At 35.1% G+C, this 27,087-nt stretch overlaps 1 protein-coding gene, 1 long non-coding RNA gene and 1 pseudogene across 6 annotated transcripts in view; 1 reads left to right on the forward strand and 2 right to left on the reverse strand.

Annotated features, from left to right (window-relative positions):
* Positions 1–27,087, forward strand: part of LOC115235148 (stress-activated protein kinase JNK) — a 151,820-nt gene that overhangs the window by 34,293 nt on the left and 90,440 nt on the right. Inside the window, exons 1-2 of one of the 5 annotated variants that reach the window (XM_029806739.1) lie at positions 4,791–4,996; positions 5,549–5,771. The exons of 2 other annotated variants lie outside the window; for them this stretch is intronic. The gene's annotated coding sequence lies outside the window, so the exon portion shown is untranslated. Of the gene's footprint in view, positions 1–4,790; positions 5,339–5,548; positions 5,772–27,087 lie in introns of those variants that run through there. 2 more of the 5 variants (XM_029806737.1, XM_029806740.1) reach the window with 2 other exon arrangements.
* On the reverse strand, positions 213–4,873 carry LOC115235154. The gene is made up of 3 exons (XR_003883990.1): positions 4,740–4,873; positions 1,577–1,619; positions 213–1,499 (listed from the first exon to the last, which is right to left on the reverse strand). It is a non-coding gene; the product is annotated as an uncharacterized LOC115235154 (long non-coding RNA).
* On the reverse strand, positions 22,551–24,239 carry LOC115235152 (annotated as a pseudogene).

Raw genomic sequence — 27,087 nt, forward strand, 5'->3', positions numbered from 1 at the left:
ATATGTAATAATATATATGTCTGTAATAGATAAATAATTACAAATTAAATATAAATTATAAAGAGAAGAATTTATGTACTGAAATTTGCTCAATAACTTTTTATTGTATTACATGCTCTAACTCTAAGAAATTTATAAAAATTAAAGAATGAATGCAAGGAAGATATTAAAGAGAAGATATTTATTAAATCTTTATTTAATAACAAGATAATATGTGTAATATGTACAATATTTTCTTTTGTTCGAATTTCAATATTTTCAAGTAAAGAGGTATCGATCGGTTATTTACTCTTATACTTGCTTGGGCGAGCTGGAAGCTATAATTCTGTGTAAGCATCATCGCTTTTCCACCGAGGAAATTTCATAAAGTTCGCATCCGTTCGTGCACGCGAAGGAATTTCCGTGAAGGACGATAACCGAAATTGCGTTTCTGATTCGTCGGGGATATCTCCAGAACATCGTTGCAGGGAAGTTTCGCCTGCCAGTACGCGCACGGATTAACTACATGGACAGAGAATGGGACGAAATGTCTTAGAGATTAATTTCATTTTTTTTCTTCTCCTCTCTTTTTGCCCGTCGCGGGAAATCGACATTTTCTCGTTGGAAAAGCCCGTGCTCTTGTCGTCGGCGAAAAGTGACAACGGCTTTTCTAAGATGATCTCTGCGAAACGCATCGCAGTTCTCTGCTCTCTGCTCGCTTAATTAACTTCAATTAATTTACGCCACCCGGGGATTTCGCATCTCGCCAAGATTAAGAGCAGCGAGATTAACATACCGGCGGCTCGGCAATCCTGCGTTTATGTCTCGTGAGTAAATGTGTGTGTGCATGAAGCTTATGCTTAAAGAACTGGTTTTTGAAAACGCTTTTAGACAGGTTGCAAAAAAAAAAATTAATAATATCAGCAAAGTATTATAAAATTCGATTGACGTATATCGGGAATATTGATTACTCACATTATCAGAATTCGTGCAATTTAAATATATAAATAAAAGTTTTGATTAAAAGGATAAGAATTAATTACATAATTCTAAAAGTAGGTAAAGCCATGTTTTTGCTAATTGTAAGAAAAAAACGTGACTTTTAATTCATTGCGACTCTTATTTCTGCATAGTCTTTGCTTATACTTTTTACTATATCATTTAAAAGAAGTTTTTTTTAAAGATATATAATTTTTTTTTTAATTTATGTTTTTAATCACAAACTCTGTCTAATCAAAGTGTAGTTAGTAAAATAACTGGGTCATCGGCGAATTCGCGATTTCATATAACGTATTTCGTATCACGTGCGTTTGCGCACGACGCAAACACGTGTGTACAGTAAAGCATATATCGTAACACTGCGACAGATCTCGAGTAAACTGATTACGAGAATACACCGTTAAAGCCGGGTCGATTTTCTGGGTCGATACTTTTTCCTCTCGGCTAAACCGGTCGTCTTACAAGCTCGTCGCCCGCGTCGATCTTGGTTCTTCATTTGCCGCTTCGTTGAAAATCCGCTTCTGAAAATACGGTCGCGTGGAAATTATTAACAAGCGTTAACAGACGATCGATAGATTCAGCGAGCGTTTAATCTCACCGTGGTCCAAAATTATGACGCGATCGAAGTCCTTTTCTCACTGCTTTTAAAAATAATAATTAAAAATATTTAATTACATAAACAGAATATTTAATTTTAAACTAGAGTATATATTCTGCAAATATATATACATATATACATGTATATTTTTTGAACTTTTAAAATATTTAATTATAGTCTAAATTATGTGCAAATATTCTTATGATGTAATTCAAGCCTGAAATATATATATACATTTGGAGAGTAACTGGGGAAAAGATTGGTATATCAAGAACGTATGTTCGCAAAAGAGTTCGGAGTTGAATTTTGACTCGTGTCATTCTCGAATAAAAATTTCGTCTAAGCGGAGAGGCATGCTGGCAGCCATGCATTTGTAAGCCGCGAGGGATATTGCCGCCGGGCATGCTTGATGTAAAGTGCAAATCGCACGTGCAACGAGTTGCGGCAATCGATTGTGCAGATGTAGAACATGCTCCAATTTACGCGAGAATTGCACGTGTAAGCCTGGTTGCCTTCTGGCAACTTACGGGTTGTCAAAATAAAAGACGCCTTTGTTGACACTTTTCTCATTAAATGTTCTTTATAGAGACATTCTTAATTTTGTAATTAATTTTTGCTTCAAATATGAAGAAGAGATATGTGCATATATCGTACATTGAAGAAAATAAGATTTTAAAATAGAACTGCATCACGATTTTCTTACATTTCATCGTCTTCATTATATTTTCACAAGAGTTTTCTAAAGTTTTTCAAGAAACTAAATGCTGAATATATAATTATTAAATATATATTCGTCACTATATATAAATCAGGCGAAACAGATGGCTCGGCGCGGCACGGCACGCTGCAAATATTATACATTTGTTTTATTTGCATATGCGAGAACTGCCGGGCGTGAAAGGGATGGAAAAATCAAACGCCAGACTTGCAACGCGTCGACGAAGGGAACGACCTGTCGAAAGAAACGAGAGAAAGGCAAACGTATTCAAATCGTTATTTTTATCTTGTTGCAATTGGAGTCTCGCGTATGTCATATCTAGTGATCGTGCGAAAACTGTAATAGGGCACCTGTGTTACATCGCGTATATACGTTGTTCTAATAATATCGGAAAATATTTAACAGATTTTAAGATATAAATTTAAAATCGAGTTTTACTTTGCTAATTTAAAAAAATTGTAACTATTAATAAGCTTTAATTTTATATATTTTAAATATTGGAGAGAAAGAGAGATGGATATATTATATATATTTATATATAGAGAGAGAGGGGGGGAGGGAGAGAGAGAGAGGAGGGAGAGAGATTATTTATATATGTAATATAAATGATCGTATTAAGTCCATGCATTGAAAATGGAACAATGATGTAAGCACAAATTTATGAAAAAGAAATGGAGCGCTTTTCTCATCTTCCTTCTTCAAAGATTCAGAAAGATTGAAAAAACTTTATATATATATTCTTTAATATATCTGATTTTATTCTATTATTTTATGATATCATTTCGAAAATATACATATGCATCTTTTTAAAGATGATTTTTGAAAGGAGATTACGGGGTTTAAGTTTGAAAATTTATTACAAATAAAATTTATTTTGTTTTGAAAATTTATTACAAAGTTCCAGAAAAAATAAAACATTTCTCTTTCTTTGTGTATGTGTATGTACATGGACTGCTGTATTATACAAAAGAGAGAAAGCGCTTTACATAAATATTTGACAAGAAATTCTCTCTTGCACATATTAGGGACTCTTTTCTCTTTTGTTATGCATATATATATTTAAAATTTAACAATCAAACTTTTCACATGGTTCAGTTTCTCAAGAATGAATAACATATTCAATCGATTTAAACCAAATAAATTTCTTATTGAATTAATGATGAATAATTAATTATGAAAATTCCGTAAGTCTCTTAATAGTATTAATGTAATTAATTAATTAAATATTTCTTTACAAATTGACTAAGTTCGCCGAGGAATCTATCATAGAAATTTTCCGGCACTCCTCGATCACTCTGTATTACGACGCAAAACACGTGCTCCGCCGCGATGCAAGGAAAAATCGTGCCCATAATTTCTCCGCAAAATTTTCCGGCGAATTTGATAAGGCCGCGTTGAAAGATTCGAAAGTTGATTTTTATTCTTTGCTAACGGATACGTAAATATTTACGAGGGATCGGCCGATATGTGTAGCGTGCGTCGATGAGATAAACAAATAAAAGCGCCGACGCGTGTTGCGTTGTGTCGCGTTACATACGTCGATGTCTCCGTGATATTTTTATCAAGCTATAATTCGGCAGGCGCAGTGTGTGATAACGCGACGCGTGTTTATTTTTAGCGATCTGACGCGACCGCATTCTATTGTCATTTTCCATTCGTGCGCCATCGACGACGACGACGACGAATAACATGAATATCGAGTACTCATTCGTTATCGAATGTATACAGTACCTAGGATAACATGCATCTTGTTTGCCACAAAAAAATAGAAGAACACAAAGGAAAACAAACGCATTGGGAAAATTCACGTAATAAAAACAACAAAATGCAAGTTTTTGTCAAAAATAAAAGGAAGAAATTTATGAATTTTATTTTTCATAAAACGAAAGAAATTAAAAATAATTTGACTAATAGAATGTGTTATTCATATACTGATATAAATAAAAACAATGTTTCTTTTTAATAATGATTTTTTTTTACGTGCACGCGCGTATTATATATATATATATATATATATATATGATTTATACTATCAGAGAGCTTTCAGTTATATGTATGTGTAAACGATAGGAGATAGATTACAGCAATTGTCCAGAGAAAACGTGAGGGGATCGTGTGAGAGAAATGCGAGACGAAATCCAGGTCTAAATGTCAATGCGGAAGTGGAAATCGCGGAAAATGGAGTTAACGCGCTCCGAAAGATATCGCGGCTTGTTTCCGAGGTTAGTTTTCTCGTGGAAGAGACAGTTGGACGGATGCTGCTGCTAGTGATGATGGTGATGGTGGTGGTGGTGGTGGTGGTGGTAGTAGTGGTAGTGGTGGTAAAACTAGTAGTGGTGGTGGCGGTGGTGGTGGTAGTCGGAGTTGCGTCGAGCCGTCGCTCGCGTAGGAGTGGCAGAGAGAGGGGGAAGAAGCCGGCCGCGTAAGCGCACGCGCCAACCTTACCTCTGACGCTCTGATTCCCCTGATCCGTTCAGTCTTGCACGAATCTACGCGAACGTCGTGCCGTTCCCTCCATCGTGTAAAGAGTCGGCTCTCGGCAAGTTCATACTCGTCCTTTCTTACCCTTACTGCGCCCCTTTGGCTGGCGATCTCAGATATATATCCGTCCTCTAATCGCGCGATTCCGGGAGAACGGAGGGAGTACTTCGTATTGTACGATAGAGAACAGACGTAAAGTGAACGAGTTCTCGGACCACGTGGTATGTATCTCGACGGAACGACCAGATTTTTCGCGCGCTACTTCAACACGGCGACCTTCGTCACGAAACACTCGACGCGAATTTCATTCGAAACTATTTCCCGAGTTCTCGCGGAATATTTTACACAACGGTAGAGATCACCGGATGTGGATTAGCACAAAAAGATATACGTAATTATATGACACTGTGAGATTATTTCGAGTCAAGTTCGCACGGTCAAAAATCCGCGTTAAAGATTACATCGTAATCTCAATCCCTTGATACGGCTAAATTTGCTCACGTACGGAATGTGCATAGTGTGTATAGATTAAAGTGGCGGCGCAGTGATTGATATCCGATACGGTAAGACTCGCGTAACGCTGCGGACGATAAATTATACAGTGCATATGTGTGTGTGTGTGTGTGTGTGTGTGTGTGTGTGTGTGTGTGTATTCAAATGAGTGAGAGAACATAGCGAATATATATTCAAGGAGAGAACACTCGCGCGAGAAAGAGATTTTTTTCCCTCTTTTATTATATCGCGCGCATTCTCGTTCCCTTTTTTCGCGTCAGCTGCCAGAGTCTCCGCGTCCGTCTGTTTCTTCCTCGGGCGCGCGGCCCGACGAGTGCAAGCCCTCTACTACTGCGCCGTGGACCACGTTCGCCGCGAACGGCGAACTTTGTACCTGCCTTGCCCGCCCGTGCTCCGACCGTCCTGCAACCCCTGCCAACTCGTGCCGCCACCCCGTCCTATCCGCCCCCCGCGAGAAGTCGACGCGGGATCGATATTTACGAGGTAAGATGGCTCGTCGTCTCTCTCTACTATATGCGATTTTCGGTCGCTGTCATTGTGAGAATACCGATTCACATTTTTTGGCGTTTGGAATTTTTTTGAACAGTGTTTTATGGAGAGTTTTAATTTAATCGTTTTATGTTAAACTACAATTATTTGCGATTGTGTCGATGAATTGTGTAAGGGAATTTCGCGCAAATTGAAGTTTTCACGTGGACAACGTTGAATCGAATCGCATATTTTACGCTGAATTCGAATGTAAAAATTGTAGAGAGAGGATTTTTACTTTTTTTTTTATGACACATTGCAAACTAAATGACGTGAAGCGTTCAAGCTCTTTGACAACTTTCCATGTATGTTTTTAGATATGTAGTACTTGTTTTATTCCTTTTTGAATCTTTTATTATATCTTTTATTATATCTCTTTTAGTATATCTCTTTTTATAGTAATAACAGAGGAATATGATATCTTACAATTTTATTTAATTCTATCTCTCTGTATGTATGTGAAGACTTAAATATGCAGTGAGAATAAGTCTACTGCATAAACAAGCACTTCGAAATTCGAACAATCCTTCGTTTATTTTTTCTAATAATAGATGTTTACAATAATTGATTGACGCGACCGAAATTTGTCGATTTATTCCAATCACTTTTAGTTCTAGAATGCCAAACTTTTTCGATTACCAATATATTGAGAAAGTTCAAGGAAGATCTTTTTTTGCCAATGATATTAAACGATCGTAAAAGATAAAAATATATTTATAATTAGAAATTTATTGCGCTATTATTCTTCATTTATTTGTAATTGATTACTTTTCAAATTTAATAATAAATGATATAACAATGAATTCAATAACGAATAATATGCAAATTTAAATATAATAATTAACAGACATTTTAAATTAATACAAATAATTAATATACAGAATTAAATAAAATAATTGTGCATGCGCCAAATTAGACTTAGTAATTGACAGATATACAAACACGGAATACATTTTAATCTAAAAAACAGTAATATTATCAATTAAAGAATCCATTACTATGTTATTTATATATTCTTTATATTTTTTTTGCTTATTTTTTGTTTTGAGTTTAAAATCCTACGGTCCTTATCACGTAGAACAGTGGCACGCGTGAAAACTCTCGTTCGGTTACAAAGAGGTGGAACTGTCTGAAAATGCAGATACGTAAATAAAGAGTGTTACGTAATTTCATCGTGTTCTCGAACGAAGTCGGCTCTCTCGGGAATACGTTTGTGCGGTAAATATACCTACTAATGCAAAAGCGTATCGATGCGAAAGAACGCACGCGCGTAGTAACCACGCTCTTTTGGCAACGGTTTACGCGAAGTTTACGTATTTGATCGTATAAAGGCGTATAAACAATTCTAGAATATAACCAGAAACCGCCGACCGCGCGAGTAAAAGATTCGCGTGCCGAGCCAATGAATCCGTCTGCGAATCCAATCTCTCGGTAATGAAAGCCGTGCGAATCGAGAGATGAAATTACTCGTTTTATCGATGAAAAGGCAAATTGGCGATTAATACTGGACAACGAATATCTGTACACAGGTAACACTGAAGTATTAATAATCGCTAATAACATTATGTTGTAATCGTCATTGATGCATTCAATACAGTAACGATTCAGAATTTGCCTTTTTAAGAGAGAAAATTAATGTTTGAGATTGAAAAAATTAAACTCATATTTGTAGATGAACTGGAAAATTTGAGAATATTACTTTTATACTAAATTCCTCCGATTTTTAGGAAGAAGGAAAGCAGCTTAAATTATTGTGACACGAAATTTTTCAATTAATAATAATTTTTAAAATAGTTTTTGCGATGCATTTCTATATACATGTGTATCTTTGCAAGAATTTTTTTAAATTGGTAACTTTTAAAAGCTAAAAAGGAAGTTTCTCTGATATCAAAAAAATTGATAGGTGTATTATATTCTTATTAATTAATTTATTAATGTGTAACGGGTCGTAACGACTTAATATCTGCAATATCTGTTAATTCGAAGCGGCTCGGAAGAAAGATTATCGAGCAAAGATAAGCTTTAATCTCAAGTATATCGGGTAATATACTTAATATACTCCGCACATATTTGGAATCTAATCAACGTGAGTTATTAGCGATTCTCGGGTCGGTAACGAGCAGTTTCTGCCATTTCACGAGGCGTAATGCAGGTAATTACTTGACCAGGGAGTGCACCAGCTTGGGTTGTTAGTCGCATTCCCGGCATTCCGACATCAGTATGCAACGTGTGCACACGCGATAATATAACGTATACGTCTTGTCGCGCGAGAAACGCCGACTGATCCATCTCGATCCGAGATTTAGCTCGCCGACGTTTCTCTCGAAATCTTATTTAAAATCCACCATATTTTCCTTCTCAAAGTTCTCAGACAAATATGCACTTCTAGCGTTAAATGAAGTTCGTATTTATAGTCCTTGTTTGAACAGGGAGAGAATTTCTTATCTCTGTTATATACAAAAGACTTGAAATAAGGAATCCTTGTTTCCTGAGAAAGCTATCTATAAATACGACTCTAACTTTGGAATCGTTGATGCTTTTACGTGAAAGTAATAGTATAGCTATTCTTTTTAATTAGGCTCGTTTTGAAAGAAAATGTGCGACTTTCGGGACACCCCACGCGTACGCGAAAAAAGCAATCGTTAATGTGTTTACTTTGAAAGCAGATTTAAGCTCGCGCTTTTTCTCTATCTTTTTCTTTCTCCTACTTGCGTAACATTATAGGAAGCCTCCTTGAGCTGAAATGTATAGAAATGAAAACTACTTCTAAAGCGGCGGTTTTCCAACATCCTTCGAACTTCTCTTATATAATTGGATATTTTTATATCAAATCACTAAAGTTTGTCCAAAAACTTTGAAGGATTGTTTAAAATAACAAGATAAATTTTAAACATCAAGGAAAGGCAATATTTAGTACCAATACCGACTAATTATGAAACAAACGTTATTACAGACAGAATTTTTAATAGAGATTTCTCGGGATATTTTTACCAATCAAATTCATATATTATATCAAGACCTTTGTAATTCTTTAATTTATCTAATGATGTCTAAAACTAAAATATTATACATCATTCCCCTATTTTCCCTCCCTCGATTGCATAGCAATTTTTCCCCTCGATTGTGTACATCCCAAAAGTTTGTCAACGTTCCAGCCCTTCCTTCCGACGAAATGTCACGTGACCGAAATGTCAGCGGCGCTCTTGGCGCCATTGAGGGTGGCGGGAGGAAGGGATGTCTGGGAACGGCCGGGTCTCGCTTGTCCGGAGTTCACGGTCGGAGGGGATGAACACGCATTATAATCTCGATATAATCTGTCATTGATGTGACATTTTATTAATTTATTTATATCTCGATACTGGGAAAATCAAGTTGAGATTAATGACACTATTGAATGCTAATTAATTGTTAATTGTGCTATTTAATTGCTTTGAGTGATTTCGAATGCACGGTGATACGGACTGAAGTAGTAAAACAAAGAAAAATTATTCATATAGAAATTATTACTTTAATATTAAAATATTTTTTACAATAATCGCTCCTGAAATATAGCTCAATCTTGAATTTATTTTATTTACGAAATAAATATTTAAAAAAAATATTTTTGCGCGGACATGGCTCTATGAGTAAAATATTCTAATATTATAAAAGAAATTTGTTTCTCAACTTTATTACGATTATTTGTTAATTTCACACGGAAACAATATATTGATTGTGAGATGTATACACTGACATATAAAGAAGTCGCCGGTTTCTTGCACGTACACTATGTTTCAATCGCTATGTCCATCGCCTGTAGCAATTACGAATGCCTTCGCGAAATTTCGCATATCTTTGCACAGTGTCTGAGCAAAAGCCGGCCACCTTCTTCGTGGCGTCCGAATAATTTCGCAACTGCCAGCCTAACCGACGCGAGAGCGCTTATTCTCGGCTACCACTCGAGCTGGCATTTCTCGCGCTCGTCCGCCGTTAGATCTGTCCGCAGTTAATAATGGCACGACCGTTTGATTTAACGGCGTCATTAGGGACCACGCCACCCTCTGTGTCGCCGAGCCGCGATTTCTTCGGCGGGCCTTAAGGACCGCGACTCCATCGTCCACGGCTATTAGCTCTCGTCGCTCTCTTCGAGTAATTGGCCGTATTAAATTTAATAATCCGCCGACCGCGCTCTGACCAATCCTAACCGCTTCCTAGTTCGCGCTCTGGTAATCGGTTAGGCAGACCGCGCGATATTCCGAGTAAGCGAGAATATTTCATAGCGAACGATTGAAATTCTCCCCTCGTATCTCGAGCGACAACTAAAAAGCAAAATCTGGAGAAGCTTAAGAGATTATACGCGAATCCTTTTTAAAGAGATGTCTGTAAGAGAGTCTGTATATTATATATGCTCTTTGTATACTAATTTAAATGATGTGAATGCATGCAGAGCCACATTTGCCGTATTCAAATCTTTAACAAGGGAATATAATCTCAATTAAATGCGTTGAAAAAAAAGAGATGAAAAGTACACAGATTACACAGAGATGTATAATATTAACGAAGATACCATCATCTCGTGAAAAAAATGTGCTTACTCGCGAATAAGCCCTGTATAGCATTTCAGAGTTAATTTTTCAAAAATAAACTTATCACATATATATAATATCACACAGATTTAAATAGACACAATCACACATATTTGCGCGACAGTCATAGGATATTCGTAGAATCTTTTTACATCGAAACATAAATTTAATTAATGAATCGCGTATAATACTGCATAAAAAAGTACGATAAAAGAATAGTTAGCCGTAATCTAGGATCGATTTTTTAAAAGTCCGTCGATATTAAGCAACACACATGCAATAGAACGTATATAGGCGCGAAAGGTGAGAGGGTATTTGCAATTTATATCGAGGGCGTATCGCAATCGCCGTACGTTGATTAATACCACGGTGCGTTTGTACAGTAATGTTAAATCATGCACATTGCGTCCTGCAATAATTCGCGCCTAATTACGCGTAATTTTCGCTGCCACGAGCGTGGACACGCGTAGTTAAGGATTAGCTACGTAACACGATCGAGAATTATGCGCGCACATCCAGATGACACGTTTGCTTTCAAGTATATTATTCCGCGTCACTTTTAGTTTCACGAGAGATTTCGAAGCTCGGTTAGGTCTGACGTTGATTAAGGCTAATCAATTAATCTTTAATGAACTTCTTGATATATTATCCAAATTGATAATATATGTATACAAATTATTTCTTTCTCTTAATAGATATGAAAGAAGATATTCAAAAAATGAGAAAATCATACGGTTTTATCATAAATTATCTTAAAATATATCACAAAAAAAAATTCTGAACCGTTTTCTTCAAGAAAAATTAATATTGCCAGAAAAATTACCATTATCAGGTATTGAAATATTTTATAGATATTGAAATATTTTTAGTGCAATATACGATTTTGCAAATCAACAATTTTTATTCTTGATATCTTGAATATTTGCTATTATTAATTATTTGCAGTTGATAGTTTCGAATCTTCTTTCTCCGGGAAAATATAGATAATTTGAAAAGGTAAAAGATATCGCGAAAAGAAACATTAATCAATATTCAATAATTTTCAAGATGGCTGATGAATAAAACACATCATAACCGATGAGATAAATTTGCATTAGCGGTTGGGAATTTTGTGGTTGGTATTATAAGCGCACTAGTCGAGACGTATCGATCGGCCATTAATTTAGTTTCGAGAGCCGCGAGATGAAAATTTTAGTCTCCTGTTGGAATAACCGATTAAAACGCCGATTCGCCGCATGGCTTTTTCTTCTCATAAAGAAAATTTGTTCACTTGAAACAACGTCGCGTATCTGTTCGCGCTGCGCCGATTAGAAGACCGAGAAACGACAGTTAATTAATTTCTGTACTAGAGATAACGCTTTGAGTATCACACCGTCGCAGAAGTATCTCGGCCCATTTGCTTAATTAAATGACGCCCATCGAGCGCAAAAATATAATTGTTTTGGCTATAGCGAGCATTTTATCTCTCGCGCCTCCGTGTTTTCCAACGCAAACACCATTGTTAGTTCTTTGTAATGCGCGAACGTTTTTTCACGCTGAGATTTTCATCTTTCTAATCTTTTCTATATATATGTATATAATTTCTTATTAATTTATATTACATAAAATATATAGCAATATATAGAAGATAAAAATAATTTTTATAATATATCCTTTCTCTCTAAATATAGATGTATCTATTATGGAAAATCTTCTTTTTTAACGGAGCTGCAATCAATTTTTTTTAATGAAAATATCGAGATAGTTGTACAATCTTCTTTCTAAATTAAAAAATTTTAAGAACTTTGTTAATTAATTTATCGCGCGCGTCATTAAAATTAAACTATTTGTGTGTTATTCCATTTTTATTTCATTCAAAAAGAATGATTACATAACGTAATCAAGAATAATAAGCTAACATGTAAATTTCTAACAAACACACAGTCTAATCTAGATTAATTTTAAATTACGTTTCACATATCTACTTTTGCTATATGTACTGTAACTCAAAAAGATAACTAAATCTTACGTCGCTCGTGTAATATAATTTGACAAATCCGCAGTAATCTGAGCCTCTCCAACATTCAGTCAACATCTCTAAAGTCGGTACACGTGACGAGAAAATTATACGCCATGCGCGAAGGGAGGATCGTTTCGACTTATCCATCGTGCGCGCAAGGGAGTTAATAATATCAGTGTGAAAACTACCCTTGCGCGACATTAGTTCCACAACGGAACCGGATTATAAGAGCTCTCTCTCTCTCTTTCTCTCTCACTCTTGCCAACGGCCAACGTCCGAGTAGCGTATCTCTTGTCAGGCAGACGCGGGCGAGGTTCCGAGGTTACGTTTAATTTAAGATTAATTCTTGAGATCGCGTAACGCGCTTTATACAGAGAGCGTTTTCATAGTGACAGAGGTTAACGAGGTAATTTAATGAGACCTAACGGCACTGTTCGCGCGAAAATTGCCAGATAAGTGGATGGTTTATTCACTGGCGAGACTTCGATAAAACGGAGATAAATATCTCAAATTTTCAGATGCCACAGAAACCGCGTGATCTTTTTTATTTGTCTAAATAATAGAAAAAAAGCGATAAATAACGAATTATTTACGATAAATATTTAATTAGATTTATATAACGGTATTGTGTGTATGTAAAGTGTAATCCAGAACTATCAGATTATAATTGTAATAATCTTTTTTGTTTATGTGATACGAAAAATCGATAAATAATGAACTATAAATTTTTTACAATTAAAAGAAAAGCCTTTATAGAGAGTTTTATGAAAAGCTTGGTCTATATCTGTGATATCAATAATATCTGATATCTAATATCTGATATCATTATTTTCATATAGTATCATTATAGTATTTATAAAATTATCGCGCATTTTATAAAGAAAAAATGATTTGTCCTTTTTTAATTTTTCTTTAACAAAGAATATTGCTATAAATAGATATATACTATATTAATATATTTTTCTTATATTTTTCGCATACACGTAAAAGCAAGCGTAATATATCTCCAAATTAGTTAATATAGCAGGGCGCCCCCCGCTCCGAACACAATTCGGATGGTCAGGGCTCCCTAAAGCCATAAAGGCGCGGTTGAATAGCCCGGTTCTCGGCGCAGGATCACGTGCAATGGGGACATAAACGACCTGGGGTCGATCTCTCGCACCGTTGCCCTATATTATTACATTAATTTTCCTCATTCTCTGCAAACACTCGGCAGATCGGTATTAAGATATCTTCATGGTTGAACGTTGCCCTCGAAATGTATGTTTGTTGCGTGTACGTGAGTGTGTTGTATGGCTATTAATACGGACATAGCTAGATGCGTGCCGGATCGCTGGTGGAATCGAGTTTTACGGCTTGACGCTATTGTTACTACTATGATCAATATATTTTCCCTATCGTTTTTGGTTTGCCTTACGTCTTAATTAAATTATGGTTTTAGCAATAGTTCGCACACAACGCGCTTTATGAACATTTTTTTCCACGCGGGATACGTAAATTTTCATAATCATGACGTTATCATGGATGTTCTCGCGAAATTTCATTTTGCATCCGTAATTTAAACATATTTGTTTCATGTTACAACCGCAATCTACATGCTGTGATGTGTGTTTATATTACGATTTGATTGATTTTAGAATTTTGAATTGTTTTTAAAGGTACGGGTGAAATTAGTTTTTTTTATTAATGCACGATTCTCGAGAGCTATAACTTCTAATTATGAAATATTTTCACCATTACAATATATATCACATATCGCATTCGCGCGCAAAATTTGATCGCGCAAAAATTTATGATGGAATTCTTTTATGTAGGCGAACATTCATCTTCGCACCGCTCGACACGGTCGTGTTACGTACCGGGTGTTCCGTTTAATTGACTCTGAATTTCGCGCCTGAAAACGCGATATTTACGGAATTCGGGCAATGTCGAGTGTGGGCCTTTATCGATCCGTCCTTGCAAGCTCGTAATGCTCCGATTTGGGCGCCTGGGAAAAAGCGAGAAACGTTCTTTCTCTTTCTCTCTCTCTCTCTCTTTTTCTCGCCTTTTCCCTCTCGCCCTCCAGAGCCGAGAGAAAAGGGCCAACCCCGCGAAATTCGCAGGAGGGTCGTTTGATTTATGACGGAAGTTCCTCGTCGCCGCTCTCCTCGGCCGAATTTCGAGAAGCTGCTGCTCGCCCTTTTCTCGACCCCTTTTCGGTCGCGTTTTCTCGCGTTTCTTTTTTCCTTCTCTTTTCTTTCCCTCTTCTTTCGCCCGACAAACCTCAACCCTTCGTTCCATCTTCCCAGGGTGAGAAATTGTAGGCGGATTCACGTTTTGACATCGACAGTCAACTGGCCTGATCGATTTCCTCGACCGCGCCTTTCAGGTTCGAAAATTCGAACGTGAATTCGTTTACAAGTACGCTAATAACGGCGATGAAACATTAAGTATTAATTATAAGCATTATACCGTTTTATTACGCTCTTTCGCAAAAGGCGAGGATAATTAAAAAGCAGAAATTAAATATGATTTAAAATAATCAGAGTTGCGCGACACAAAACATTTTTTATTTTACAGAGATATAATTTGTTATTTTTTTAGAAGTACTTAATCAAGAAAAGTGTTTTAATTTCCACGAGTATTTAATTATTAAAGAAAGCGAGAGTTTAATTATTAGAGAAAGAGATGATTGAGATATATAATAAATTCGCCAAAAGGAGAAAACTTTTAAATCTGATATTTTTTCTTCACTTTTTTATTATTGGCAATTAATATTTTTTATTTATATGGCTTCATGCTTTATTAATAGAATAATTTAAAATGACTATGAGATCGAATTAATTTGGAGATTATTAGATGTGCTAAACAATTTTTTAACGACCTATTACTGTGAAATTTTGATATACGGAGGACAGTACATTGGCGCATAATCGCTTTTAAGTATATAAACTGCCTTTTAATAATCTTTATTAAATAATCCGTCTACTGTATAATTAATATGCTCGATCATTAGCGTAAACTATGCTAACGATGATTACTTTGAAGCGAAATTATCACACGTTTTGATTGGCGTGAAAATATTACGTTAAAGCTCTTATAATTAAAAAGAGTTATCTATGTCACCCCCATATTTCAGCAACGCGATTTATTAAACTGTAATTATTGATTTCTAAGAGTTATGCGAAGATAATTTATACTTTATATTAGTATTAGATGGATATTTTTATGACAGAGATTATCTTCGGAATATTTTAGATATAAAGGTATCGGATTCAGTTCCTTTATTTTTTTCATAAATGAGATAGATGATAATATGCATTTTTAATTGGTTACTACAATGAAAAAGATTTTTGAAAAAACTGTAATATGTACACACAAGTAAATAACATAATTATATTTTTCATTAAATTTATTATAGACAAAATTGACTCTGGATTTGTCAGAGCCATTAAAATTGGACTCGCATATTTTTTATGAGGTATCTCTCATGGATACATTATGTAATTAATATATTAAAGGATAATTTTAAATATCATACATTTTCCACATACATGATCCTATTATACATTTATCTCTTTCCACTTTCCGGGTCCTTTTCCGCAACACGAATCGAGTAAGCCGTTTTCTTTATTTTCTTCGCTTTCGTTCGCATTCGCGTTTCCCGCAGAAATTGGTTCACGTTGATTCGGAATAGGTCGAGGAGCTCTCTCGAGGCGCATCGTGAGTTTCCTTATTGATTCGACCGGTGTATTGCATCCCTGTACGAGAATAAATTCGTACTAAATCGTTCTCGGTATTGAGCCATGCCGCGCCGTCGTTTATTTCCGTCGCAAAATCGATCGGTCGGTTACCTAGCACGAATTTTTCTCATCGCAACGAAAATCACAGAACACGTGTCGTTCGGAGAGATCGGGATGAAATCTCGTCGAGAGAGAGCGAGACAGAGACATTTCATTATATCTAAATCGCAACGGCATTGACAGCTGTCACTTTGTCGCTGCACGCGCGTCGTTCTATCTCGGACGTCGGCTTATAATTGACTGTGAAAAATGTCCATGTATTTTCGCGTCGTGTCGAGATTCCCTTCGTAAACGGAAACTTTGGCGAGACGTGTAACTTCTATTCAGGGTAAATTTGTGTGATTTATGCGCGATCGAGGAGTCTCTCGGTAAGGGTTGAATGATATCGATACTTCGAAGAAAGTTTCGTTGTAGAATCGATATTGCTGAAGAGAAATATTAAGTAGAATTAATAAAACTTTATAATGTATATAAATTATTTACAATTTTCATACACACATACATATATATACTTATTTTTATTTGCAATTAATTATTTGCATTTATTCCGTAATTAATGTAATAAACAAAGATAGGTAAAAATATTGACGTACCGTTAAACTCAAACGTTTTTAATTTCGGTATTGGATATATTTCCGAAAAAGCGTAGAATTCGCGTACAATGCACGCGCGGTAGATTTTTATTTCGAGTAAGAAAATTAATTGCCTTCTATTACGCGGGAATTAAACCGGTTTCCGACCGAACGCCGGGTGAGATGCGGTCGTCGTTCGCTTTCCCCCTTTCGGATGCCGGGACGTATTTTCGCCGACTCGCTTACTCTTTCCTACCCCTCCGGTAATATGCAGCGCACCGTAACTCTCTCCATGGCCGAGAAATAATTGCACTCGCGTTTCGTTATATCCACGAGCTTCATTTCCGTAACGCGAATTATCTCTTTACGACTGTTTATACCGTGCCGATAACCTTCTCTTGTATATCGAATACTGTGGTTGCATCAATGTAAAATTGGTATGATGGCCGAAAAGGAAACATTGCGTAGAAAAGAGAGCTAATTAAAAAAAAGGTTTTATTGAATTAATTTTATTTAATTTTATTGAATATACATTTCTTAAACAGATATTTTGTAGTAGAGAACGAATACAATTCTCATCATTGAAATATTTGACATAATGAACAGAGTATCGTTATCTTTTATTGTTATTTTCCTTTCTTTTAAATACATTTCGAATGACATGAGAATCGTAAAATTGTACAGGCACGTCACTTCGAAGACTTAAAATCGCCATAAATAGTAAATGAAATATCAGTATAAATAGTAAATGAAATATCGTTCCAAATATCAATAGCGAGCACTTTATTTTTATTGGGGTTTAATTAACGCCAAAGGCCGGAAGAGGGTTGGAAACACGAAGTTTATCTCACGAATCTAAATTTTGGGACGAGTACCGTCGACCCTTTTTTTCAGGTCATCTCGGGATTCACCGGTCTAAGTCTGGACGCCATTGCCGCTCGTTATTTTTATACTTATGCAAATGTTGAGATTTGTTAGAGGCTGCGATTTGCAATGCAAAGCCGGTGTAGTCGAGGGAAATTGTTCGTCGACGAACTCGTATTTAATTAAGGAAAGTCCCGCGAGTCCACTGGTATTTCGTAAGGACGATTTCGAATTTACATTAAAGTCCTGCCGGGATATTTAACACACTATTATTATTCTACGATTAGGTACCAAGCTTTGTTATTGGCTGGTTGCATAAAGTAGTTATTAGTTATTCAAGAACTTGTTTTCTCCTGTACAAACCAGTTGATACAAATATTATTATGTACGTATGAGAATCATCTTGGAAAATTATTATATATCTTAACTATATATGTAAACGTTTGAGTTAGGTAGAGAGCGTTTATTAATTAAAAAAAAAATTAGACAAAAAGAACTTGACCTTTAAATTATTCAAACAATTAATATTAAAAATTAAAATGTGACGAACTATAATATTTTTATCAATTTTTTGTTAAAGAAAATTTTATTTTAAATTCACAACCAAATTTGTCAAAAAGGATACTCATAAAGGATAATAAGCTCCATTTTGGGATGGTGGTTGGTGTAGAATAGACATTAAAAGCGCATGTCATTTTACGTTGCGTTTAATTAATGGCCTTTGGGCGACAATGGCGTGTATTTTCTGGAAAATTAATTCGGGAAATGTGTGAGCGGTCATTGATATGTCGCCTGTGTGGTTTTTGCAAGAGTGACTACCTAGTAATATTGCATTTACATACAGAGTGTCTCATTGCGCATTTTCTTTCAACTAGAAATTATTATTCGAAAATATCTTCTATGTTTTTACTAACAATAAGTAAAAATTTTGTCTTTTACTTTTTATTTTTTTTCTATTTTAAATTTGAGCTTTTTCAATTAATATTCCATTATTATTTTATTGGAATTAAAAGAAGAGCACAGGATTTTTATCTACTTGTACATATGTTTGAATTTCAATTTGTTCGTACTTTGTGTTTGATCGCTTGTAATTCGAAAATTCGTTGCTGTAATGTTGAAACAAATGGCATTTTTCGAAAGAAAATTCAATCATCGACACCCTGTATATTTGTGTTGCCACTGCGGTGCTTGTACGGGCTACGAAATATTGCGCATGTCCATTGCATGAATCGTTTCTCCTGCAGAAATACCAAAAAGCTGCGTCGCTTTTAATCGTTTGCATTGGTGTATATTTTACATAAAAATGTGGTAAAGCAGAACGGAAGAGTGAAAAGGATAGAGAGTTTGGGAAATAAATAACGAGATCAACGCGTTTTGAGAGAAAATTTAGTATACAAAAAGGAGTGATTTACGTATCCGATTTCGTGAAAAATACAATGGTTATATATTTAAAACGATATATCACGAGATTTTTTTAGGTGTTTATATTTCACACAAAATTCCAAGAATGCCATGCATTTGTATATAGCACGTAGCAATTGCACAAAAAGCTAGCCGTCTACACGTCAAAAAAACCAAATAAAAGAAAAATAAATATTGAAATTCCGCATATTTTTATTGCGAATGATCATAGTTTTTATCCTTTACTATTTTATATAGGGTTGGCATAAATGTTTAGGATTGCATGGAAAATATCATTTAATCATTGTCAAAAAATGTTATTCATTAAATTCAAAATAATTATTATTCGAATCCTTTGAATTTTTTATTAAACTTTAGATACAAAATTAAATTGCTTGATTATTAATATAAATTATTTCCACATATTTTATTATGTTCATTTACAGTTACATTTAATAATTATGCGGCTCTGAATAAAAATAAGAATTAACTGCTTTTGTGAGACAAAGCTACTGCCATTAAAAAGTCCCGACTAATTTTTGTGTTCGGTCTCAATATTGCTGGAGTTAATACTGGAAACTACGGCCGTACGAGACAACGCGAAACGTGTGCCCGACGTTTCAGGAAAGGGACCATTAGTATGCGCCAGTCGTTTCGGTTCGGTAACCGCGCCGGTTCGGAGCTTCAAATCCTGGGATTATGCGCTTGCGTTTGCTGCCTGCGCTGGCCTATACGAGACGTTCGATAAAATAGCCGCGTTCGATGCACGTGACAGTATTCCCTGGCGAATCCTGAAATAATTTTCCTTTAACAAGAATATCGAGGCAGGAATAGCATTTCAGCTTTGATCGATTAAAAAGAGAAGGCTTTTGATAAACCGTACTTTAGAAATGCAAGATAATATTAAATGGTATTTCGCAATAAAATTCAGATAAATTTTATGTTAACTGAATCTGGATTTATGTATACGATTTCGCAAAAAATACAACAGCTCTATATTAAAAACGATTCAATCTTAATACGATTTGATCATATCAAGAGACTCTTTCCGGTCTCCATGTTTCACGCAAAACTCCAAAAACGCTATGCACTCATGTATTGCGCATAGCAATTGGACAAAAAGTTATCTGATGGGCTATACTGTGTCAAAAAAACCAAATGTGAAAGAAAATAAATATCTAAATTGCGTATTTTTATTGCGAGATAGAGAAACTACTTCAATTTACGTCGAAGCCTTAAAAACTGTAAAAAGAGTTTCAAATGAATTTTAAACAAAAAAAGGTTATTTATTTTTTCACTAAATATCGATTATCACATTGTTCGCCAAATACGTTTGTTAGCGAACACTCCGTATGTATAGGAGGATTAGCGTAGCCGAAAATAAAAGGGTCAACGGACAGTCGCCGCAAAACTCGTTCGTCCAAAACACACGCGAACTTTTTGGCGATTTCATTGACATGTGCGACGCGTTGTATGTAAAATGCATTTCGCTTTGAATGCGGCGAATGTATTTGCAAATGTAGTTACTGGGATTTTAACGAAACTCGCCAATAAAATTATTTTAGTAATTATTTGTTTTATTTCAGACCTCATGTATTTTCACGAGATGCGAACGCGGTTGATTAATTTAATTTAATGATTTGATAAATACACTGTCACGAGGTTGAAAGACCACAAATGCATAAATGACAATTTTTTTTTTGTTGAATATTTTATTATTGTTGAATATTTCAAATTTTGTCAAAATTTTTCTGGCAAAATAAAAATTATAATATATAACAAATATTCTCTATTAATTTTTTTTTTTTACTTATTCTCTGTTTTACATATGTAGAATTTATTTTGTATGTTTTATTAATTTATGTTGTATTTCTTTTTGTTGTTACTTTTTATTGTATTAACTTAACTTGAAAACAGATTATTCAAAGATACTCTAACATGAAAATTCCATATATACAATCTCCTGAAACGGAAAGTATCTTATATTTATTTCTTTTCGAAGAGATAAGACAAACACGAAATCACGAAATTCTTTATTTCTCGCGGTCCAAAATAATCTCGACATAATTTACCGTGTCAGGATGATGATGGATATGCCGCGCGACTCAACTTAATTACCACGTGAGGCTGCTAACGACGGCAATTAAACGAAGCAATTAAAAGTTTTTCACGCCAGAGTTACTGAGGCTACGACCGTAAACTCTTTCCTGTATTTTCCTGGCAATTTCCGAGAAGTACTTTTTATCGGATATTTTATTTGATATGTAACGCGCGCAGATTTCGTCACTCTTCCTGAAATTTAGATCTTTTTATCATTATAATTATAGTTGATTCGCCGTGTTGAAACAATAGAAATACTTTGATCTTTAAATAAGCTGTAGCTTAGATAGGTGTTAGTTTTTTAGGTTGTTAAATTTTAAGAAAGAGAGAGAGATTGTGTATGTATTCAATCGATTGAAAAATTCGTATTGCAAAATATTATCATGTTTATTTTATGAAAAAGATATTTTTAGGATCTTCATTTTAATAAAATTTTAATGACAAAAGATGGTTACCTTTCTTTTATTTCTCTCTTTCGATATTATATAGAATTATTGAACTACATATCCAAAATTATTAAATATAGAAAAATGCAAAAAATTTAATAAAATAGGATATAATAAAACCTGTAGAATCGTACACACAAAATTTTTTAATATCCAGAAATTGCGAAAAAATCGACGAAATAATAAAAGGAAACTCATAACAGAATGGTTTCGTATTTGTATACAATGTAAATAATAAACAAGCCCGATATTTTTATATTTTTTAAATGGTATTAAGTGTGTTTGCTATTTTGGAGACGCGAGATCTCTCGCAAGAACTTTCCTTGCGGTTTTCTTCGCAACACATTGCGCCAGTATTCTCCCGCGAGTGCCTCTAAACTCTTACTAAAGGCGTGCGCTTAAAAATGCATTCGTCGTCGTCGTCGTCAAGGGTACAATTCTATCTACAAGAGTAATATCCCGCGACATGTAGGCCAAGGGAAATATTTTTGCGAAGCTTACATCAAACTTCTACAGCTTATGAAACTCTGCAGTCCTTTACCTAAAGTTTAATTAACTATTAACATTAAATATTCTGGCGATAAGTGCACACCTTAATTAAAATTCTGTTCGAAATTAACTGGAAAATGAAATTTCGACGAAACATCAGGTTCCTTTATAATATTAAATATTAATTTTACCTCTTTTTTTTTTTAATTTTTTATGAGGAAGAAAAATCGCAAAATACGAGTAATTCTTGCAAGATAATAGGAAAAAAGAGAAAAATATTTTGAATATTATTGCATTGAATTATATTTTTTCTAGAGTGGATTACATATGTAGTTTATAAATAACGACTAATAATATCTTACATAAGATACACGAAGAAAAATTAGCAACGTTTCGTCAATTTTTTTTGTTAATATTTTACGCGATGGCGTATTATACAAAGAATCACGCTGCGAATATTTCCTTCATGAAAATTCAGATTCACATAGACATTTAGACGAAATAATAGAATGTCTGCTAATATAATCGAGGTTCTCAGTGAATTATATAATTCATAAATGTCATATATACACAAAGAGACATTTTCGACAACGCTTCGTCAATATCTTTTTTTTTTTTTTTTTAACGTTTTAGAGAATGGATAATCATATACAATATACAGTATCACGTTGCGAATGTTCTCGTACAAATTCAAATGGTGGATGGTCCGTTTCGTTTTCACATAACTTTTAGGCTATTTAATAAGAGAGATACTGTAGATGTGTACGCGTGTACGTGTAATAATGCAATAAGCGTACTTCGGAGATATACGGTACAAGTTTTCCCTAGAGTCAATAATATAGATACAACTGCCAAGAGATATTACTAGCAACCTCTTACGAAATAAGATACTCTATCCGGATAAAACCCAGTTCTTAATATGGTTCGCTTCCTGTTTATTCGCGCGATCCTTTTAAAGTTCTATCATGCATACAAATGGCTATTTGAATCATGGCGATATTTTTTTGACGTGCCTGTGTACGCAAAACAATATCTCTCTTTCAGTAATCAAATAAATTACGACTAATACATATATTTCACGGTTTTGTTGAATAATAATATTAATAGATAGTGTAATTAAAAAAGTAAGAGTTTGAATATTTGACGAAAACAAATTCAGATTACTTCTCTTGATACGCTCTGTTTTGATGAATTATCTTACGTGATCGCGTCGTGAGTGATGTCGTCGTATAGGGTTGGTAAAGTTGGTAGAGTTGTAAAATCAGAGGCTGACTGTGTGGTTGGTCGAATAGTTTCGCTTGTTCCCTCAGGCTTGTGTGGTTACTCGGCGTATCTAGGCCAAGTAATAGGGCGCTCTGTAGGCCGCGGCGTAATAAGGGTAGCTAGAATAGGCCGCGTACGCGTAGGGGTAGCTGTATGCGGAATAAGCGACGGCCGGAGCGGTGTATGCACTGTAAGCGATCGGGGCCGTGTAAGCCGCGTTCAACAGCAACCCTCGCTTGTTCCTAGCCGCTTCCGGCGATATGGGCTCGGCCTGTGCCGGTTCGATGGACTCTACCTCGGTGGGTTTCGCCTCCGCGAGAGCCGCGGCCACCAGGACGAAAAGAGCGATAACCTAAAAATAGTAAGGAAAATATATAAAGATACGTTTATAAGCTGTATTATAAGTTTTTAATCTACGTTTTTTAAAAAGATTTATAAAGCCGCAAAACTCGGAATTTTGTATTGAATTTTCAATTTTCTTACTTGATGTTGAAAAAATATGTACAAATAAAAACAATTTTTTTAATTTTTTGACTGAGAGAGAATATAGACTTGAAAATTTCCAACTTTCAGAAATCTGTTAAGATCTATTATCATTTATAAGAACGCGAGATATATTTAATTTTTTTTTCTTCTTCTCCATCTCGACTTGATATTTCTATATAAATTATATAGAATCGTACAGTATCAAAATGTTACTGCCGAGAAATTAGTCGAAAACTTTTTCAACCAAACCAGTCAACTATATACTAGCACTGATATCACGAAAAAAGATTACAGTCGTTTTACTCACGGCGAAGCACTTCATGTCTGCAGGCTGAGTTGACAGAGAATCGGAAAGCTTTGGAGAGCTCGAAGATCGAAGATCGATTGATGCTTGTGCTCTTGGGGTGGCGCACTTTTATACGCGTTCAATCGTACGTGCATCGATTCGCGATTATCATTTTCGATCTGCGTAATCACGCATAGCAATTATTGTCCTCCTGACATTGTCCGTCGACGTAGAGGGAGAGAGGAGAACATCATCGGGAATTTAAACGCAAGTATCGGAGTTGAGCAACCCGTCCTTGGCCGCCGTCCAAATAGAGAAGCGCAAGAACCTTTCGTTGCGCCGCCGGTCGATTGTCGCATTTAGTATCGAATCTGTAATTTTGTAGTATCGATTTATTAACGTTTTATAAGAAAAAAAATATAATTAACATATTTAAAGATATATAAATGCAATTTGTTTAAACTTCGAATTTTTTTTTTTTGGTCTTTTCTTAAGTGAAAAATATCTTCCGGTTTTAGGTAAAGATATGTTATAGTGAGATTTCAATTAAATCTGATATTTTACCATATTATAACATGAGTAACATATAGAATATACAATATAATACGACAGCATAAATAATATGTGAAGAAACATATGAGATTTATATTAATAACAATAATAATATTATCTAATATTAGTAAAGAATAATACATCACATTATTTATATCTCTTTGAAAGAATGAAGATATCGATACTCAGTTAATTTATGCGCTAAACATGACATTCCTCGATTCTCATTGATATTCCTCGCGATCGTCGCGCTCGTCGCAACAATTTTCATGACGCGATTACGATTTAGCTATTCTGGCCTTGTATCCGATCGGACCCCGTTCGCGGCTACGGAGACCAGATGGTCCCTGCGTCGCACCATTGGGTTCGGACCAAATTCGTAGGGCAGTTAATGACGTCTGAAAATCCTAAATCCAATAGAATCCAATTTGCCAGGTCGGATTTTACGGACCCGTTCTCGGACTGCGAGCCAATCGCCTCTAAGCTACGATTGTTTATCAAAAACGGAATTCTCTACGGACGATTATCCGTAAATACGATAGCTCGATTATAAGGATTTTTTCGGAATAGAATGAATTAAATCGGATTTTCTTTTCCGACGAAAATTTAACGCAGAATTTGATTTATAGCTCAAGAATCAATACATTACGTTTTAAATATTAATATTATTATTAATTATAAATATACATATATATTGATAATAAAGTCGCTCTTATCAATTAATTTCAGACAAATATTTAAAAATCGATCGCTAGGATATCTAATGCTAAATGTAAAAAAAGGATGATTATCGCGATATTGATAACCGTTTATTAAATTTTCAGAACAATCTTCGAGCTTTTCAAAGAATTTGTCATTAGAATATATCGGTGGTATGGTCGCGGACGTAAGAATTCTGTAGAATTCTTGGCATGATTTACCGTCGGAAATTGTTTTGTACGGCGACAATGTTAAAGCGGGAGACGAAAGGCACACGCGATGTGCTTCTCGACACAGTAGTTACGGTAACTTGGCACAGGAGTAACGATCCGCGTCGTTAATCATATTTTATTCAAGTTTCCACTTGTCGCGCTGGGAACACAACGTTACACTCTTTTCAGTGATGATGGTCAATTTTTCATGAGCGTTTGTTGTCGCAGGCGGTTACATTGTGTCTTTCAAAAGATAAAACCGTGGCATCGCCAAAATTGCACATCATTGTCGATAATTGCCTTTTTAACATCTGGATATAGTATTCTATCATGATATAAAGACATCTACATTTACTCCTAGAATTCGTGCAATCGGATATTTAATATTATGTTTTGTGTAAATTTGGAATCTACTTTTATTTGAAAAATTATCATTGACAGTTTCTCGTGCTAAAAAATAATAGATTATAATTACGAAAAAGACAATAAGATGTGTTTGTTTTTATTCATTTTAGGGAAATCTGTACATTACATAATAGCATGCAAACATTAATTATACTTAATGTTACATTTAATGAAGAGATGAATTGTTTAGTGATGAATTATATTTAATGTTACATTTAATGGAGAGATTAATTGTTTAATGACGAATTATACTTAATGTTACATTTAATGGAGAGATGAAATGTTTAATGACGAAAGCTTCATAATGCGATTTAATGTAATATCTAACAAAAAAGTCACGAATGAATGAACGAGAAATTACGGGATGGAATATTATATGTGGTAGTATTTTAATAAAGATAATTAACTCTGTTACTTTGCTAAATTTGAAAAAGCTGACGTCCTCAGGCGAACGAACGAGCGAAGAAGATTTGCGACGAGAATCCGCGGAAAAGTCGCATAAGCGAGACGTGACAGAAGGGTGGCGGAGGGTGCGACCGCGCATTATCCGTCCGAAATACCAGCTATTTTCCGCTCTCAAGTCGACGACGAAAGCTAAGTTAGAGAGGGGAGCGGGAGCTCGATTTCGCTCGCGAAGGCAAGACTTGAGTAATATCGCGACGTCGTTCGAGCGATGACAACGTCGGTCGAGGGCGGTTTGTCGGAGTGCCGGGGATGTTGGAGTGTTTTTCATATAAACGCTGATTGCCAGCCGCATTTTTATCCGCGTCGCGTCGGTATTAGCATACCGAGTCTCTTCGTTGGTCCGGATGCTGTGGAGAATAATTTTCGCTGGGACACTCGTCGCCGCCGCGACGACGAGATTATCGCGATTTCATTTATATTTGCTGCCTCGGAGTTTATTCATCCGGCTTACTGTTCTTTTATGAAATGGAAAAAGAATAGTGAGACGGATGAAATATTTACAAGATGAATTGTTTCTCGAATAGAGCAAGAATGCAAGTCTTTCTAAAACGTTGAGGTATCAATAATTTTTGATAATTTCAAACATTTTAATAAAACAGTTTATCACAAAGATCACAAAAATCTACAGTTGTATTTTAAATATTTGAAATTTATAAATGAGTGCTTCTGATACAATATATATATA

The sequence above is a fragment of the Formica exsecta genome, unplaced genomic scaffold (assembly GCF_003651465.1).
Source record: "Formica exsecta isolate Colony F162 unplaced genomic scaffold, ASM365146v1 scaffold211, whole genome shotgun sequence".
Taxonomy (NCBI): domain Eukaryota; kingdom Metazoa; phylum Arthropoda; class Insecta; order Hymenoptera; family Formicidae; genus Formica; species Formica exsecta.